Genomic DNA, 18,234 nt, shown 5'->3' with positions numbered 1-18,234 from the left:
GGCATGGGTGAGTTCAAGGCACAGGCACCGGCAGGCATTCCAAGCAAGTTCAGAATTTGCAGTCATTTATAGTAAAGCGGAAATTAGCCTTTCATGTCTTTGTGGCGGGATGGCTCACAATTTTAAGAGGGAATCAGACTGGGTCTATCAACAAGACTAAAACATTTGCCCTGTTCCAGGCCAAGCTCACTTCACTGCCCTCACTGCCTCCTGGAACAATGTCACTGCCCACAATAAAATAAAAACAAACAGGGGCTGAGGTTGTGGCTCAGTGCTAGAGCACTTGCCTTGCACATGTGGGGCACTGGGTTCGATCCTCAGCACCACATAAAATAAATAAATAAGGAAGTAAAACAAAGGTAATGTGTCCATGTTCAGCTAGAAAATTACAACAACAACAAGCTCCTAATCTGGAAAGTGGAGCGACAACTTTCTCGAGGACACCCGATGGACACCAATTGATTATATCTACAGATAATTTCTGGATCCCAGCCCTTGTATTCCTCTATAAAAAGTCCAGTGTTCCCCCTGGCAGAGACAGTCATAGCCTCTGGGGATGAGAGTCCCCGTGTTTCTCATTTGCTAGCTAAATTAATAAAACTTTTTCCTTTTTTCTCAAAACTTTGTCCTCATTGACTTGGCAACGGAGACAAGGGCGGAGCTTTCAGTATCACTATGATCCTCTTGGGTCCTGGGCTGACCGGCACTGGTTCAGGGCCCGACAGCCAGAGGTGACAGGACTCCTACCTTCTGAGTGTTCACTGTCAAGTAGGGGTCCTGGGGATGGACAATCCTTCGCCAGCCATTTCTGGAGGTGTCAAGCGGTAGAGAAATCTACTAAGGGGAGGGCAGGCCCTCAGAGTACACAGGAGGCAGAGTGATAAGCCTCCCCATCTTTTTTCCCAAGCCAATGGATTTGCCTGGGAAGACAAGGCTGAACCGCAGAGCTAGGGTCCGGGTGCCACCCCCACCTGACTTGGGGACCCCGGCCACCACCCCCACCCCCCCACCCCCCCGTTTCCAACTGAACACACCCACACCATTGTTAATCCCCAGCCACCCGACTCTCCCAGGGCCTGCACTTGGTGCTGGGAGTAGAGATGGGCCAGACGCTGTTCCTGCCCCACTCTGGCGGCCTCCTTGCGTCCAGGACTCCACCGCGCGACCAGCACGCTGGTTTCATACAAGAGGTCCCTAGCATAGAAGTTAACTAGTGAGATCAAAATAAACACACAAGACTCCATTACCTTTTTCTTTGACCAGGTCCCAGACGGCCCTCCCTCTGGCTCTCGCCTGGAACCATCCGGTGGGGCAGCAAGGCTTACTCAGGACCAGCAGGAGTGAGAGAGAGGGAGCACGCCAGGGAGTGGCCTTTTATTGGGGAACAAGAAATTCAGGGGAAAATTCCATCCAATGAAGGTCTAGGGGGGGGCAGCATTCCAAGGTCAGGGTCAGTGATTGGTCTCAGGGTCAGTGGTCAGTTACACCCTCACAGGGACAGGCTCTCGCACCTCGAGAGGGTGGGGATTAGCTCCCACACAGTTTGGCCAGAACCCCTCACACCCGAACAGGGAGGTGCCCAATCACGTGAGAGAATGGCTTCCCACACAGGACTCCCACCGGACACCTCCCCCAGTGGGCTAGAACACCAGGATCAGATGAGGAGGGGGACCTGGAGAGATGAACTTGTTGGAGACCTAGTGGCACACGGGAACAGGAGGCTGGTGGTGGAATCTAGAAGGCCTTCTGGAAGGCCCCCAGTAGCGGTTGAAGACAGGTCCAGATTTCCAGCGGGGGGGGGGGGGGGGGGCGCACGTTCAGGTGATAGGGAAATCTGGGCAGTGGGGTTTGACAAAAGAGCCTGGGCAAAGATCCAGAGGTGTACAGCACAGGGCGACCAGGGACCGAGGAACCGGTTTTGGACCCCGCCGATTGGTCCAGCCCCCTGGAAGGGTACCCATCTGGGTAGAGGCCCGTCCCTGAAACCCTTACTCTGCCTGCGCACCTCCCTACTGTAGTGCTTCCCCCACATATCCATCCCCTCAGAGACTATTCCTGACCCAGACTCAGCACGCTGGTGGGCTTCTCCCCGCAAGTCACGTGCCCACCTCCACCTTGTCCACACCCAACACCACAGCCCCGGTCTGGAGCCTTCCTCCTTAGATGAGAGGCAGTTCCCTTTGGGAACCATCTTCCCGAGAAGCCAAGCGCTGTTGGTCTCCAATCAAACCCAATGTTTGTTAGCTGTTCAACCTCGAAGGCAGGATCACAAATAGTCCCTTTTCATCTACAGGGTGCCCATGGATGGCAGCTTCTCACCCCGATTTCAGGAGAGAACAACTTGCCGCCTGGAATGAAGAGTCTGACTCCCGGGCTGAGGATATAGTCCAGCGGTGGGGCGCTTGCGTAAAGGAGCAAGGCCTTGGGTCCCATACCCGAGCAGCAAAAAGAAGAGGAGCCTGTGTTCTGTTGCTGTTTCCTTTCTCAGTAGGAGGAGCACATAGCAGCTCTTCAGTAATTTTTTTTTTCTTTTATTTTGAGAGTCTCGCTTAGTTGCATAGGCTCTTGCTAAATTGCTGAGGTTGGCCCCGAACTTTCGATTATTCTACCTCAGCCTCCTGAGTCACTGGGATTACACGTGTGGGTCGCCATGCGTGGCTATCCACTAAATATTTCTTGAAGGACTAAACCCTTGGAAGGCTACCTTGCTATTTAGGAGTATGTGTCCCTGCTCTCCCCCTCAACCCCAGGTGTTTTCTCTTAGTAACTGTCCATCCACTGCACCCAGCCTGCCCCTCTGCAGTTTGTCTGCAAACCTTCACTTATCCTTGGAGTCGAATCCAATCTCGCTCCACATTGGGGTGGTCCCTGTACCTATCTATCACCACAGCCCTGCCAGGGACCAAAAGGGAGTTCTCCTTCAAAGAATAGCCTGACAGTTACAAGAAACAGCCCCCTAGGAGACATCTCGTCTGGGAGACACCCTGCAGCCATCCATCTCCCTGAGACATCCTGCGCTATCTCACCTTGTGAAGACTTCTAGCAACTGCTGATGATAAGAGAACCAGCCCCAGCCCCAGCCCCAGCCCCAGCCCCAGCCCCAGCCCCAGCCCCAGCCCCAGCCCCAGCCCCAGCCCCAGCCCCTAAATACCCCTGTGTGAACAATAAAAGTTTGCAGCTTGATCAGAACTTTTGTCTTGCTGTCACCCTTCGTGTCTCTTGTCCCTTCATTCCTCCCCATCTAGGTTCGCTGCCCACGTTGTGTCCTGCCGGTCGGGGCACAGCCCCACTTCAATCTTGACAAAGCAGCCTCATCATCTTGTACAAGAATCAGGAATATAACTTTTGTTAAACTTTTGTTTAACGTTGGAAGTAATAAGACGTCTGAGGGCACTGAGTGTCATCTTTGTTGTCACTCAAGTCACCGCAATCTAGTGTAATTCCTAGGTACGGGCAGTACACAAGTGAGTTGAGTAGCCCGCGACTTTAGCCAGGGTCCAGGGTGAAAACGCTAGAACTAGAAGTAAGTGAGATTGAAAGGACGACCATTCCTCCTGAAATCCTTTGGATTGGAGTAAAGGAAGAGACACACGAGGATTATTAATATTCCTCGAGGCTGAGAACGCACGCTCTAGTACTTGAGAGCAAGACAACCAAGAAGGAAAACAAAACAAAAAAAAAAGAAAAAACACGGCGGGAAAGACATAGCCAGTTTGATTCTTAGGTCTAACATTGAAACCAGACGTTAGGTTCCCCGGGAGGGGTGCACCGTTCCTGGAAGTACTGCAATACCAGGTCGATGCGTGGAGTGGACGGAGCAAGCTCCTATTCCAACTCCCTGCTCCAAAAATCCATTTAATATATTGTCCTCGGATAGAGGACGTATCAGATATTAAACTGATAAGAACAGATACTACACTTGATCTTAGCCAAAAGGCCGAGAAGCGATACCGCACCACTCGCCCCTCGCCCTCACCGCCCTCAGCTCGCTCACTTTCAACTCGCGGTGAGCGCCGCCACGCCTACTCCCACTCTCTTTTTCTCTTGTCTCCTTCGGGCTCTCCCGGCGGTCCACTGGGCCCATGTGCAGCTTCACTATTGGCCTCGCCTGGAACTAGGAATTTTTAACAGTCCTTCGCGGCTCCGGCATTCCGGGGCTGCGGAGTCCTCCCCTACTTTGCATGCCCCGCCCCTTACCCGGGGAGGCATGGCTACCCAGCGACTTCCTCTCTGGCGCCCACCCCCTGACAAAAACAGAACCCGGGGGGACTGGGACTGAGAGGTTAGAGGGGGCTGAATGCCGGAAGGAGTTGTTGGCTGTGAGCGGGCCCAATTTTCCCCGGGGACACCGTTGCGAGACATTCGCAAAAGACTCCCAGGCTGTATGTTTTGTTATTGTTGTTTTTATAATTTCAGTCCTTTGAGATATTCTTGATGATTTATTTTTATTTCTTTCTTTCTTTTTATGTGGTGCCGAGGATCAAACCCAGGGCCTCGCGCGTGCTAGGCGAGCCACAACCCAGCCCTGACTGTATGGTTTTAATTTGTTCTTTGCCAGAGGAGAGGAAGACTAGCTTTGGACCTGACCCGTCTGGAGAGGCTTGTTCTGGATCAGGGCGGTCCAGAGGTCCTCTCTGCAAGGGGGAAGGCAGCAAGCTCTTTCCGGTGGGGCGAGCCCCGCAGGGCAGAGGGAGGGGATTCCCCCCAGCTGCAGAGAACCGGTTTCAAATCAACGCTGTTTCCTTTCCCCCTGGTTCTCACCCGGTCATTGGGCTACAGTATCCCCAGCTCTTTTTTTTTTTTTTTTTTTTGTACCTTTAGTACCGGGAATTGAATGAGTTCACTCGCTCGACCACTGAGCCACACCCCCCAGGCCTATTTTTGTATTTTATTTAGAGATAGGTTCTCACTGAGTTGCTTCTTAATCGCAGGGAGAAATCCGTTTGGGTGTCGCCTCCTCCAGGACGTCTTCCTTAAGGAAGGGCCCTTCCTCACCACACTCAAATGTAATCGGCATCCATCCTGTACATTTGATTGCACCCTGTTATCTTATGGCGGGCCGTTTGGAGCCATTCCTCATCTCCCCCACCGAAACTCTCCTCACGGGCACTAGTCCTGTCAACGCCAGCAGTTGAGAGTGCTCAGCTAACCTTTGTAGAGGAAGGAAGCCGTGGGAGAGGACGTGATGGGCACCAGGGAATGAACCAGAGAAGACGCGTGGAGGAGGCTACTAGCTGTGTAGGGGCTAAGGCCGGACACCTGAGTAGGGATGCTCTGGGGAAGGGCTGGGGTAAAGTTTCTCTCTGCGGCAGAGTCGACATTTGCCTTTCCCATTCTCTTTGCCTACAGCACTTCAGTTTCTTTGGTTTGATCGCAGAAAAGCAAGAGGCTATCATGGGTGTAGGAGTGAAGTTCAGTCATTTTCCCCCTGCCAGGCGGAAAGCCTGAAGAACAGCCAGGGCCAACAGAAACTGAGTGCTCTCTGTGTACTGCTTTTAGTCCGCTCCACCGTGAGGTGGGTGTTATTGTCTAGGGCCGAGTTTAGGAAGAGCCAAGTCCTCTAGGATAACATTTTAAGGGAGTGCCTCTCTAAAAACTTTCCAGTTTGGGGATAAATAATATTTTAGTGCAATGTATCTTACCCATCAAGACGATCAAAATATGCATCTTGATTACCGAGGCTTTTTTTTTTTTTTTTTTTTTTTTTTGGGTGGTCGGGGGGTTCGTGTTTGTTTCTTTGCTCAAGGCCCCCGTCTGGCTCCTTTCACTCCACCCTGGTCCCTGCCTTTGTTATCATCACCTCCATTCTCCTGACCAGTGCTGAATGGCAACCACGGGCCACATGGAGCCCTGGAAAGGTGGTTCCTTGTAGTTCAGTGGTGCTGTGAGTGTAAAATACAGGGTTCAAATGTGGAACATCTCCTTTGTGATTTTACATCTGTGTGGTGTTCAAGCGAGATTTTGGATTTATCAAGATAAATTGATATTATTTCAAGATACTAAACTTGATTTCCCCTCTTTTTTTTTTTTTTTTCCTTTCAAAACTACTATGTCCCCAGTCTTTTGATCCATGCTTTTAGATACTGCCTTGACCTGAGGAAGATTTGGCTCACAGGTAGGTTACTTGTGCACACCCTGTGCTTCACTGCTAGGACAGCAGACCCAGACTCAATGGTACCTGGGTCACGGTGGGGGCAGTTGAGATATGTGAAATGAAGCCTGTTCTAAGGTGCTTGGTTTCAGGCTGGGGATGTGGCTCAAGGGGTAGCCCGCTCGCCTGCCCTGCGCCGGGGGGCGCTGGGTTCGATCCTCAGCACCACATAAAATTAAAGTCCACTGAGGTACTTGCTTCCATTTTCTGTGTTGTGATGTTATTTGTTGAATGTAATAATTAGGTATTTGTGAATATATTGCTATAGGGCTGGGGATGTAGCTCAGTGGTAGTGTGCTTGTCTAGAATGCACAAGGCCCTGGGTTCCATCCCCAGTACCACCCCCCCAAAAAAAAATGAATATATTTCTGTAGTTCCTGACAACATCCAAAAAATAAAATCATCCTAAATTGAACACAAAGAACGTGCTGCCTCGATAATTTAATATTACACACGTGGCTCATGTATCTCCAGCAGGCAGCACTGTCTTAGGCTGAGAACTTTGCTCAGAGAGCCTAAACAATTAACCAATGTCACACAGCTAATATGCAGCAAGGTCACACAATTTGAACCCAAGCTTCTTTTAATTACATGGGGTGGGGTGTCTTCATGTTTTTTGTTCTCTTTTTCGTTTTTTACACGGGGGATTGACCTGAGGGTACTGTACCAACTGAGCCACATCCCCAGCCCTTTTTATTTTTTATTTTAAGACAGGGTCCTGCTAAGTTGCTGATGCTGGACTGAACTTGCAAACCTTTCTGCCTCAGCCTCCCTAGTTGCTGGATTACAGGCTTGTGCCGCTGCACCCGGTGTCTTCGTTTTTTAACTGTATAGTGGGGGTGATGGTGACACTTCTCCAAGTAGGCTACTTTTGAAGCTATGGGGGAAACAGGAGCGAATAGGAATCTCTTAAGTGTACATCGGAGAAAGCCACTTCTCATCTGTAAAATAGGAATAATGTCCACTTTACAGTGCTGTGCACAACCTGCCCCCGCCCGTCGTGGGCATTCTACTTCATGTCCCGCTTTGCCTGGCTTTCTTTGTTTCATGTCATTCGTTATCTTTTGTAATGTACATAGAAAATGTGCGGATGGGGATGATGTAGCTAAGTGGTAGAGTGCTTGCCCAGCATGCGTGAGGCCCTTGGGTTTGGACCCCAGTACCTCTAAAAAGGTAAAAGACAATTCCCAAGATAGAAATACAGACATATGGCTATATAGCATATTTACAAATATACTGGTATGACTGGGACTCTGTGGGCTTCCCCCATCCCATGATTCCTGTTTAGTTCTGTGTGCATCAGGCTGCCTTCTGCTCACTGATTTGGTTTTCCTGACAAGGGGGTGTGCGGGATTGTAGGCATGAGGGTGCAGGTCGTTGGAATGGAATATCTCTCTTTGCAAACTAGGGACTCCACTTTCTGGTTCATGATCAGCCGTGAGGTTTACCGTGATTGTCCCATGTGTGCACAGACCAGATCACCTCAAGAGATGGCAACAGAAGCACATGATATTAGGGAGGCTTCCTCTGGGTGCCTGTGACCTCCTCAGTGCTGCAGCACCAGGCTAGAGATTTGGGGACTTCTGTGGCAGGACACCGACTCCAAGGGCACAGTGAAAATTGAGAAGCGGTGCATGTTGCCCGGGTCTCACCAGCAGGCACGATATCACATTTTTGGAAAATTGCCAATTCCTGAGGGGAAAATTTGCCTTTCAGTGGAGTTTTTATTTAATTTTTTATATCTGCTTTAGAATCTCTTCTTCTTTCCTGTGAACTTTCCACGCTTGGCCTTTGCCCATTTTATTTTTCCTAATGTGCATTTTGTCGTTTATTATAAAGTCTCTAGGTGCTTTTTTTTCATTGTTGATAGATCTTTATTTTATTTATTTATACGGGGTGCTGAGAATCGAACCCAGTGCCTCACACATGCCAGGTGAGTGCGCTACCACTGAGCCCCAGCCCTAGCCCCATAGGTGCTTTTTTTGTTTTGTTTTGTTTTTTGTTTGGTCGTGGAGAATGAAACCAGAGGCACTTCACCACTGAGACACATTCCCTTGTCCTTCCCCTTTTTCAGACACTAAATTGCTTAGAGCCTCACTAAGTTGTTGAGGCTGGCCTCAGACCTATGATCTTCCTGCCTCAATCTCTAGAGTCTCTGGGCTTAGAGGTATGTTATACCACACCCATCCAGGATCTATTCACATATTAGAAAGTTACATTCTTTTTCTATGTGCAAAATAATATTTTTTATTAATGTGTTACTTACTTACTATTTTTTTTATTATCTGTTTTTTTTTTTTATTATCTATTTTCTTTTTTTGCCATGGATTTTTTTTCTTTGGGTGGGGACATACCAGGGATTGAACTCAGGGGCACTCGACCACTGAGCCATATCCGTATCCTATTTTGTATTATATTTAGGGACAGATATCATTGAGTTGCTCAGTGCCATGCTTTTGTTGAGGCTGACTTTGAACTCGTGATCTTCCTGCCTCAGCCTCCTGAGCCGCTGGGATCACAGGCGTGCTGTACCACACCTAGCTTGTCATCGATATAAAAGAAAAAAAATAGTCAATTTACATTTTTCTTTTATGGCTTTTGAATTTTGAGACAGAAGCCCAAGGGAAATGTCCACATGACCTGGTATAGTGGCACAGGCCCTGTGATCCCAAAGACTTGGGAGACTGAGGCAAGAGGATCAGGAGTTCAAAGCCAGCCTTAATGAAGCCCTAAGCAACTTAGTGAGACCCTGTCTCAAAATAAACAAAAATTAAAAGGTCTGGGGATGTGGCTCAGTGGGTAAGTGCACCTGACTTCAATCCCTTCTGTCAAAAAAAAAAAAAAAAAGAGAAGAAGAAGAAGAAAGAAGAAATGTCCACATGGTTGTCCCTACAACCACGCTGCCCCTTAGTCTGTCTTCTAGTCCACTATGCCCTGGTCAGGATTTCCTCAAAGCTCACAGGCAATCACCAAACCCACAGGGCCTCCCTGGCCTGACACTGATCTGCCGGGTTTCTGTTCTCGCGACTAAAAGGCTCAGGGGTCACTCTAGTTAAACTGGGCTAACTGGGCTGCACGAAATAACCACACAAGAGATACAGTGACACTTTGGGGTCACTGTGATGGCTCCTCTGAACTTAAGGGTCAGCAGAAAGAGAGAGAGCGAGAGCACGTGCTGACCCCTTTTATTGAGGAGAAGCTACTCAAATGAGGCAAGGGGTCAGGTCTCAGGGGGCTGAGTATCTTCATGATGTCCAGTGTCAGCAGGTTGACTGACACCTGGGTAGGCCACACCCAAGGGCACAGTAAGAGAAGGGGACACACACAAGGCACTTCCATGGAAGATTCTATCCTAAACAGGGCAAGGGGTTCTATTACAAAGGAACAGGTGAGCGTAGCTTCACCCATGAGGCTGCAGCAAGACACACCCATACAGAGGACACTGACCCTCGCTCCCAAGAAGGGTGCCACATTTCTGTGACTGAGCCTCAGCACCCAGCGGGGGAGTGTAAGTCAGTCATGTGTAAGGTTGGCCTCCCACACTGATCTATGGCAAGACCTTATAGGACTCCAAACTTCAGGAGGGATGAGATGAGGACAGGTGTCTTAACACAGTTCGTGGCTGATTTTCTTAAATTGTTATAGCCCAACTTAGATCATGGCTCGGCCAACTTAGATCATGGCTCGGCTCAGTAAGCACCCTATAAAATGTAGGATATTAATAGATAAGACAAGGTAGGATAACAGAATAAGTAATGTTAAGATATCCTGGCCATACTTAAGGGGCTGGGGCTGGGGCTCAGCGGTAGAGCCCTTGCCTGGCTTGGGTGAGGCACTGGGTTTGACTCTCAGCACTGCATATAAATAAATGAGCAAAATAAACGTCCGTTGACATCTAAACAAATGTTGAAAAAAAGAAATAGTACTCAAAAGAACTTAGCTCCAGTGACTCCATTTTGAAGTTCCGCCATACTGACCTAGATTTAACCCTAGTCATATAACTTGTTTTAAGTAGAAGTTGTTTCTGTACTAGATGTGTTCAGAAGAAGGATGTGGTTATATGCATTGGCTGGCTGACTGCTAACTGTAGCATCTGTGTCCTGCTTGCTTGTCTGCACCTACATTTCGAGGATATGGTTCTTTCCCCCTTATAAACCCCAGAGACCTCGGACCCGGCACCGTTCCTGGCAGAGACAGGTCCTGCAGGGAGCAGTCACCAGCTGGCTAGATAAAGACTCTCCAATTTGGGCAGAATTCAGACTGAGGGTGTTTTCTGAGTGATTGGCCCACAACAAAATGGTGGTGCATTCTGCAAGGATGCAGTGGGGATATGTCAATTTGGGGTTCTCTCGGGAGCCTGCAGGGATGGAGAGGTCCCCCAGCACAGAGGAACCCCAATTTGGGGCTCAGTGCCTATTACGCTCTGAGGAACATCTGCCTTAAATACCTCTTAATTGCAGTCAAGGCCCCCATTCTGCTTCTCACAAAGCCCTGAACCCAAGCCTGGAATCTTGCTTCTTAGTCTTCACATTCTTTCTAGGACTGGGGCCATCTCCCCTTACTTGTGTCTACAGGGCTCAGGAGTTGTCTTTTGTATTCGGTAAGGACTTGGCTGGGAGGCCAAAAACCACCCTCCAACAAGGGCACAGAAGGAATCACTTCCATCTTCTCTTGCCTCTGGTAGCTCCTCAGGCTCCTGCATGTCCATGTCAGCTCAGTCCTTCATAAAGGGTAAGTTTTCTAGAGAGAACCATTCTACCATTGGCTCCTCTGTTGAGATGACCCCCCCCCCTCACTTCCTTCAAATTTTCAGCCACCTCTGGACATTGCTTTCAAGAAGCCCCAGCCTGTCCTAATCCCCTCTGGCAATTCCCTTCTCCTCCCTGAGTTTCTACTTTCCTTTATTTCAGGCACTGAGGTGTCCACGTGGATGACACCCCACTGGCACTGCTAGGTGGCTTCAGATGAGCTCTTCTTAATCTTTCTAACCTGCAGCCTCCTCCTGCTTCCACATACTTTGGACCTCTTGCAAGGCCTTCAGTAAATGTATGGAGAATGTCATTAAAAGTTTGCTTAGATAATGTTCATTTTAATATTACTTACTCACACAAACAGGTCAAGCAGGGTGCATTTTCCTCCCTGAGTTCAAACTGTAGGAATAGCTTTGCCAGAAAAGAAGACCTCAGCCAGGCCCTGTGGCACATCCTGTTATCCCAGAGGCTTGGGAGGCTGAGGAAAGGAGGATCATCAACATAGAAATATAGGGCTGGGGTGGGATTGGGGAGCAGAAGTGGTCGAGTGCCCCGAGTTCAATCTCGGCCTCAGCAAAATAGAGAGGCCCTAAGTAACTTAGTGAGACCCTGTCTTTATTTATTTATTTTTAGAAGAGATAGTGAGAGAGAGAGAGAGGAGAGAGAGAGAGAGAGAGAGAGAGAGAGAGAGAGAGAGAGAGAGAGAATTTTTTTTTTAATATTTATTTTTTAGTTCTCGACGGACACAACATCTTTGTTGGTATGTGGTGCTGAGGATCGAACCCGGGCCGCACGCATGCCAGGCGAGCGTGCTACCGCTTGAGCCACATCCCCAGCCTGAGACCCTGTCTTTAAATAAAATATAAAAAAGGACTGGGGATGTGGCTCAGTGGTTCAGCATCCCTGGGTTCAATCCATGTTACCAAAAAAAAAAAAAAAAAAAACCACTGAAAACTTCAGCCTCTACCTTTGCCTTCCTTTTCTTTAAAATATTTAATTATCATAGACCTTTATTTATTTATACAATGCGGTTTTGAGAATTGAACCAGTGCCTCACACATGCCAGGTAAGTGTGCTACTGCTGAGCCAGAGCCTCAGCATTTATTCAGAAAGCAGGCAGCATCTGCTTATTTCCAGTAAAAAAAATCTCTCTCTCTCTGTCTTTTTCAATTCCCCTTACCTACCTATACCTATCTATCACCACAGCCCCTTTGGAATCTTAACAAACTGGCCTGGCCATCTTGTGCAGGTATCAGGAATATCATTTTTCTTTAACATTGTAGGGAATAAAACTTTTGAGGGCACTGACATCTTTGTCGTCACCCAGTCACCCCAATCAAGTGCAATTCCCAGGTACCAGCAAGACACAACTGAGTTAAATAGCTCATGACCTTTGCCCAGGTTCCAGGTGGATCTTCTTGGACTCATTTATTATTATTATTATTTTGGTATTGGGGATTGAACACTTTACCACTGAGTCACATCCCCAGCTCTTTGCTTTTCATTTTGAGACAGGCTGTCTCCATGTTGCTTAGGGCCTTGTTCAGCTGTTGATGTTGGCCTGAAACTTAGGATCCTCCTGCCTCAGCCTCTGGTGTTGTTGGGTCTCCAGTGGGCTTCGTGTTTAATTTAGCACAGACATAACAGGCGAATAGTAATTTGCTATGTGAGCCTTAAAAATCGAGAAACACTAGGACACTCCCTCCTGGAACGCACTGTAGCAATCTAGGTGTGCAATGGAAAGGGGACTGATGGTCTAAGAAAAAGCTGAAAACCATAGTTGAAAGAGTTCAGTTTTTAGCAAGAAAGTGAAAAGGAGCAGAAAGCGGCATGAGAGGCTGACTTGCTCCCTATAGGCATTGAGAAAAGCGAAAACAGAAGTAAAAAGACAAAGACATATTAAGTAGACGCGACCCATATCTTGGGCAGAAGAAACAAAGGTATTTCAATAAAAACCAGAGAAGAGAGAACTTGAGGAAAGCTTAAAGGGACAGTGGTAAGTCTGATTTTTAAACCAGTATACAGGTTCCCCCAGAGGGGTGCACCGTTCCTGGAAGTACTGCAATACCAGGTCGATGCGTGGAGTGGACGGAGCAAGCTCCTATTCCAACTCCCTGCTCCAAAAATCCATTTAATATATTGTCCTCGGATAGAGGACGTATCAGATATTAAACTGATAAGAACAGATACTACACTTGATCTTAGCCAAAAGGCCGAGAAGCGATACCGTACCACTCGCCCCTCGCCCTCACCGCCCTCAGCTCGCTCACTTTCAACTCGCGGTGAGCGCCCCCACGCCTACTCCCACTCTCTTTCTCCCATGTCTCCTTCGGGCTCGCAAGGGGTCCACTGCCCCCGCGTGCAGATTCACCATTGGCCCCACCTGGAACTAGGAATTTTAACAGTCCTTCGTGGCTCCGGCTTTCCGGGGCTGAGCAGCCCTCCCCTATTTGCATGCCCCGCCCCTTCTCCGGGGAGGCGTGGCTACCGCCAGGGACTTCCTCTCTCGCCCCCACCCACTGACAAAACAGAACCCTGGGGGTCGGGGGGACTGGGACTGGGCAGCTAGAGAGAGCTGTGAGCGGGCCCAATTTTCCCAAGGACGCCGTTGGGAGACATTTACAAAACAGCCCCCAGGCTGTATATTTTGTTGTTGTTGTTTTATAATTGTTATTGTTTTTATAATTCCAATCCTTTAAGATATTCTTGATGATTTCTTTTTATTTCTTTCTTTCTTTTTATGTGGTGCCGAGGATCAAACCCAGGGCCTCGCGCGTGCTAGGCGAGCCACAACCCAGCCCTGACTGTATGGTTTTAATTTGTTCTTGGCCAGCAGAGAGGAAGACCAGCTTCGGACCTGACCCTTCTGGGAGAGGCTTGTTCTGAGTCAGGGCGGTCCGGAGGTCCTGTCTGCCAGGGGGAAGGCTGGTGGCTGACAGCGGGAGAAGGCAGCAAGCTCTTCAGGTGGGGCGAGCCCCGCAGGGCAGAGGGAGGGATTCCCCCCAGCTGCAGAACCTGTGCCTGTTGGCGCTTGTAAAAATGATCGTCGTCCAGAGCTGGGTCCCCTACAGCTGCCTCTGCCCGACGAGGTTTCCTTTCTCCCTGGTTCTCACCTGGTGGCTGGGCTACATCCTCAGCTCTTTTTTTTTTTTGTACCAGGCATTAAACTCGGGGGCACTCGACCTCTGAGCCACATCCCCAGCCCTATTTTTGTAGTTTATTTAGAGACAGGGTCTCACTGAGTTGCTTAGTGCCTCGCTCAATTACTGAGGCTGGCCACACATTGGGATCCTCCTGGCTTGACTTCCTGAGTTGCTGGTATTGCAGTGGTGCGCTGTCGTGCCCGGCTCAGTCCCTTTTTTCCCCCCTTTATTTTATTTTTATGTGATGCTGAGAATCGAAACCAGTGCCTCACACATGCTAGGCAAGCTACAACTGAGCTACAACCACAGCTCCCAGTCACTTCTTAATGGCAGAGAGAACTCCGTTTGGGATTCTCCTCCTTTAGGATGCCTTCCATAAGAAAGGCTCTCTCTCTCTCTCTCTCTTACACACACACACACACACACACACACACACACACACACACACACACACAAAAATGAATATATTGCTATAATTACCACCAATATCGAAAAAAATAAAATCTTCCTTAATTGTACACATAATCCGTGCCTTCTGGATAATTTAATATTACACATATGACTCACTTATCTTTAGCAGGCTCACTTCATAGGCTAAGAAGTTAGCTCAGAAAACCTAAGCAATTGGTCAAGGTCACACAGCTAATATGAAACACCTTCAGAATTTGGTCCTATGTTTCTTTTAACTACATGGGGGGGGTGTCTTCACTTTTTGTTTTATTTGTGTGTGGGGATTGAATTAAGGGTGCTTCACCACTGAGCCACATCCGGAGCCCTTTTTAGTTTTTATTTTGAAACAGGGTCTTGCTAAGTTCCTGATTCTGCCCTGAACTTGCGATCCTCCTGCCTCAGCCTCTTAAGTGGCTGGGATACAAGTGTGAACCAATGTGCCCAGAGTCTTTATTTTTTAATACTGTATAGCGGGGATGATAACACTTCTCTAAGTAGGCTCCTTATGAAGCTACAAGGAGAAATGAAGAGTGTGTAGGAATTTGTTAAGTGCATGCCAGAGAAAGCCACTTCTCTTCTGCAAAATAGGAATAATATCCATCTTACAGAATCTCCCCCTGCCTGTCCTGGGCATTCTTACTTCTTGTCCTACCTTGCCTGGCTTTCTTTTTTTTTTTTTTTCCATTCATCTTCCTCTATCATATAGGGTCTTGTGCATGCTAGGCAAATGCTCTACCTCTGAGCTAAACTGAGCCCAATTTTATTTAATTTTAAAAATATTTATTTTTTAGTTGTAGTTGGACACAATACCTTTATTTTATTGATTTTTATGTGGTGCTGAGGATTGAACTCAGGGCCTCTCCCATGCTAGGCAAACACACTATTGCTGAGCCACAACCCCAGCCCTAATTTTTATACTTGCTTAAGAACTGTTCTTGTGTGTGTATAGATATACTGTCTGTTTTGGGCCTTTGTGCATTCCCCTTCCTAAATGCAGTTTGTCTTTTATAATTATTTCTGGGAGATCTTTATATTTTAGAAAGATACTTTTTCTGTAGTATATATTGTAATTTTTTTCTTAATTTGGTACCTTTCTTATCTTGTGTGTTATTTTAAGTTTTTATTATGGAGATTTTTTAAAAATATTTTTTTGTATACATGGACACAATATCTTTGTTTATTTTTGTGTGGTGCTGAGGATCCAACCCAGTGCCTCACAAGTGAGAGGCAAGTGTTCTGCCACTGAACCACAACCCCAGCCCCTTATGGAGATTTTGGGGTGTGTGTGTGTGTGTGTGTGTGTGTGTTTTAGTGTAGTCAAATAATTATTCTTTTCTTGCATATTTTCTGAAGTTTGAGACATCATTAAAAAACCTTCCAGTTAAAGTGAATTTTCTCAGTTTTTCCCCCTAGAATTTTTCTTTTTCCTATACTAAGGATTGATCTCAGGGCTTTGGGTATGCTAGTTCAGCTGTTTACCAATAAGCTACTGCCTCAGCCCTATAGTTCCATTTTTTTCCACTTTGAATTTTTGATCCACTTGGTATTATCTTTGTGTTTTGAGATAGGACTGCAACTGTTCTATCTAGATAATTACTCGGGTCTTGCAACAATATATAGACTGACTCCATGACTGCCTACATAATTTGTGGGGTCTGATGTAAAATGAAAATGAGAGTCCTTTAAAAAAAAAAAGAAAGACATGCCATCGAAAAGTAGGGTGACTATTGATAACAATAATGAGGTATAGATTTCAAAAATCTAGAAGAAAAGATTTATTGTTTCGTGCTGGGGATTGAACCAAGTGGCATTTTACCACTGAGTAAAATACACAGTCTTTTTTATTTGTTTCTTGGGACAGTTGCTGAAGGCGATTGGCTGGCACACGGTGGGCACTCAATTATGAATGTCAGGCACTTTTTTTTTTTCCCCTCAAGATACTAAGGATGGAACCGAGCCCACCTCAGCTGTGGGGGGAACTGATTCAAGAAGCTGGACACGTGGGTGCTGAGGGCCAAACATGGGGAGCTTGGTCTAGTTCTTAAAATAAGGGGGTCCTCTGGTACCTTTATTTGAGCTTCACCATCCCTGGGGAGCTGTGCCATCGAGACCCGATTCCCTTTTCTCAGCAGTGGGGGCAGCAGAGAGCAGCAAAGGCAGTCCATGCCAGAAGGGCATTTATCCATTTTCTGCTTACCTGTCCCATGATAAAACCAAGGTCTCGAGAGAGAAAGTCAAGGACACCAGGTGGTGGACAGACCGAGGCTCAAAGCCCAGCCTTCCTGTTCAGAGCCATTAGATCAGGTGGCTACACTCCATGATGGTGTCTGGTTTTATCCGAAGATGAACATTCCCTGCGCCCCCCGCTTTCATATTTTTACATGTCAGAAAACAGGATGCATCTTATGTTTGATGCACAGAAAGATGTGCTGCCATTATGGGACAGAGTCTGTCTTCTTTGCTTTCTTAGAGATACAGAAAACAATAATGCCATGACATGTTAGACATTGTGAAATTTTATAATAAAAAAAGTCTCCATTGAGTCCTGTGTTTTACAGATTTTTTTAAATTTATTTTTTAATTTTGGGCCATACTGGGGATTAAACCCAGGGCTCACTCATGCTAGGCAAGCACTCTAGCATTGAGCTACATCCCCAATCCTTTTTATTTTATTTTCAAAGAAGTTCTCACAGAATTGCCCAGTCTGGTCTCAAACTTGAGACCTCAGTTTCTTGAGGAGCTAGGACTGCAGGCATGTTCCACTGCACCTGGCTCTCCATTGCAATATTTTTAGAGTTATTTTATATGAATATAAATGTGCTGTGAAGATAGATGTCCAGTAACTAGCCTCTATTTCATCTATTGCATCTGGCAACTCTCATAAACCTATTGTTGCAAACAACAGCACTCCTTGGTGCTGGGAGAAGGAACCAGCGACTGTTTTACCAAAGGAGAAAAAGATCCAAAAAGGTTCAGCATCCCTCTGGACCCATAGCAGAGCTGTGAAGTCCCTAACAGCTGTTCATATTTGGATGCCCCACTATGAGAGCTGGTATTTCCAGCATTCCTTGAGGTCAACCAATAACCTTCACAGGGAAGCCTCCAAGACTGTGGTCTGCCTAAGTCCCCTGAGCAAATATGTGACAGAGCCAGGATTGAATTTGAAGCTGTTTAATACCAAAGTCCAAGGTAACTCCACTACACAGCTAGGATTAACAGGTTCTTTGGAGCTGATCTGATACAAAGGTTGCTTTCCACCCTCAGTGAAGGTTAGTGGATTTTGTATTTTCTTTTATCTTGACTCAACACAGACATTTATTGGAAGGGGGAGAGTGAGGAAGAAAGACAAAGGATGAGGAAAAGCAATCTCAGAGACTTTGGAGGGAGAGAGGGTCAACAGAGGGCCAGTGGTTGCTGCTGGAAACGCCTCAGGAGAAGTAAGGGGGAAAAAAAGACAGAAAGAAAAATGAGAAGACTTCCCTGCACAATTGTTCCTGGGGCCCGCTGAGACTTCACACTAAGATGGGAAAGTGTCTTCTATCTGTTCAAGACCCTGGAGAGAAAGAAAGGAATTTAGCAGACTTACAGGTGTTTACCAGGAGCCTTGAGAAGAACAACTCCCCACCAAGGCAGGGCGGGGGACCTGCCCAGTTGCCCTGGCAGTGGCCACATTGTGAGGTGGTTGTGGTTATAGGCAGTGCATTTGGGGCAGGAGGTGACAGAGGTGGTGGGGGCATTG

At 47.3% G+C, this 18,234-nt stretch overlaps 1 long non-coding RNA gene and 2 other non-coding genes across 3 annotated transcripts; 1 reads left to right on the top strand and 2 right to left on the bottom strand.

Moving 5' to 3' along the window:
• Positions 1–3,758: 3,758 nt before the first annotated feature.
• LOC120884607 (U2 spliceosomal RNA) lies at positions 3,759–3,949 on the bottom strand. Its single transcript, XR_005727029.1, has one exon. It is a non-coding gene; the product is annotated as a U2 spliceosomal RNA (small nuclear RNA).
• Positions 3,950–3,983: 34 nt separating this feature from the next.
• Positions 3,984–7,100, top strand: LOC144375620 (uncharacterized). Its single transcript, XR_013435637.1, has 2 exons — positions 3,984–5,515; positions 6,060–7,100. It is a non-coding gene; the product is annotated as an uncharacterized LOC144375620 (long non-coding RNA).
• A 5,836-nt stretch (positions 7,101–12,936) lies between these two features.
• On the bottom strand, positions 12,937–13,127 carry LOC144376562 (U2 spliceosomal RNA). Its single transcript, XR_013437149.1, has one exon. It is a non-coding gene; the product is annotated as a U2 spliceosomal RNA (small nuclear RNA).
• Between the last annotated feature and the right edge of the window lie 5,107 nt (positions 13,128–18,234).

This window comes from Ictidomys tridecemlineatus, chromosome 3, assembly GCF_052094955.1.
Source record: "Ictidomys tridecemlineatus isolate mIctTri1 chromosome 3, mIctTri1.hap1, whole genome shotgun sequence".
NCBI classification, from domain to species: domain Eukaryota; kingdom Metazoa; phylum Chordata; class Mammalia; order Rodentia; family Sciuridae; genus Ictidomys; species Ictidomys tridecemlineatus.
This window is presented reverse-complemented; position numbering and strand designations above follow the sequence as displayed.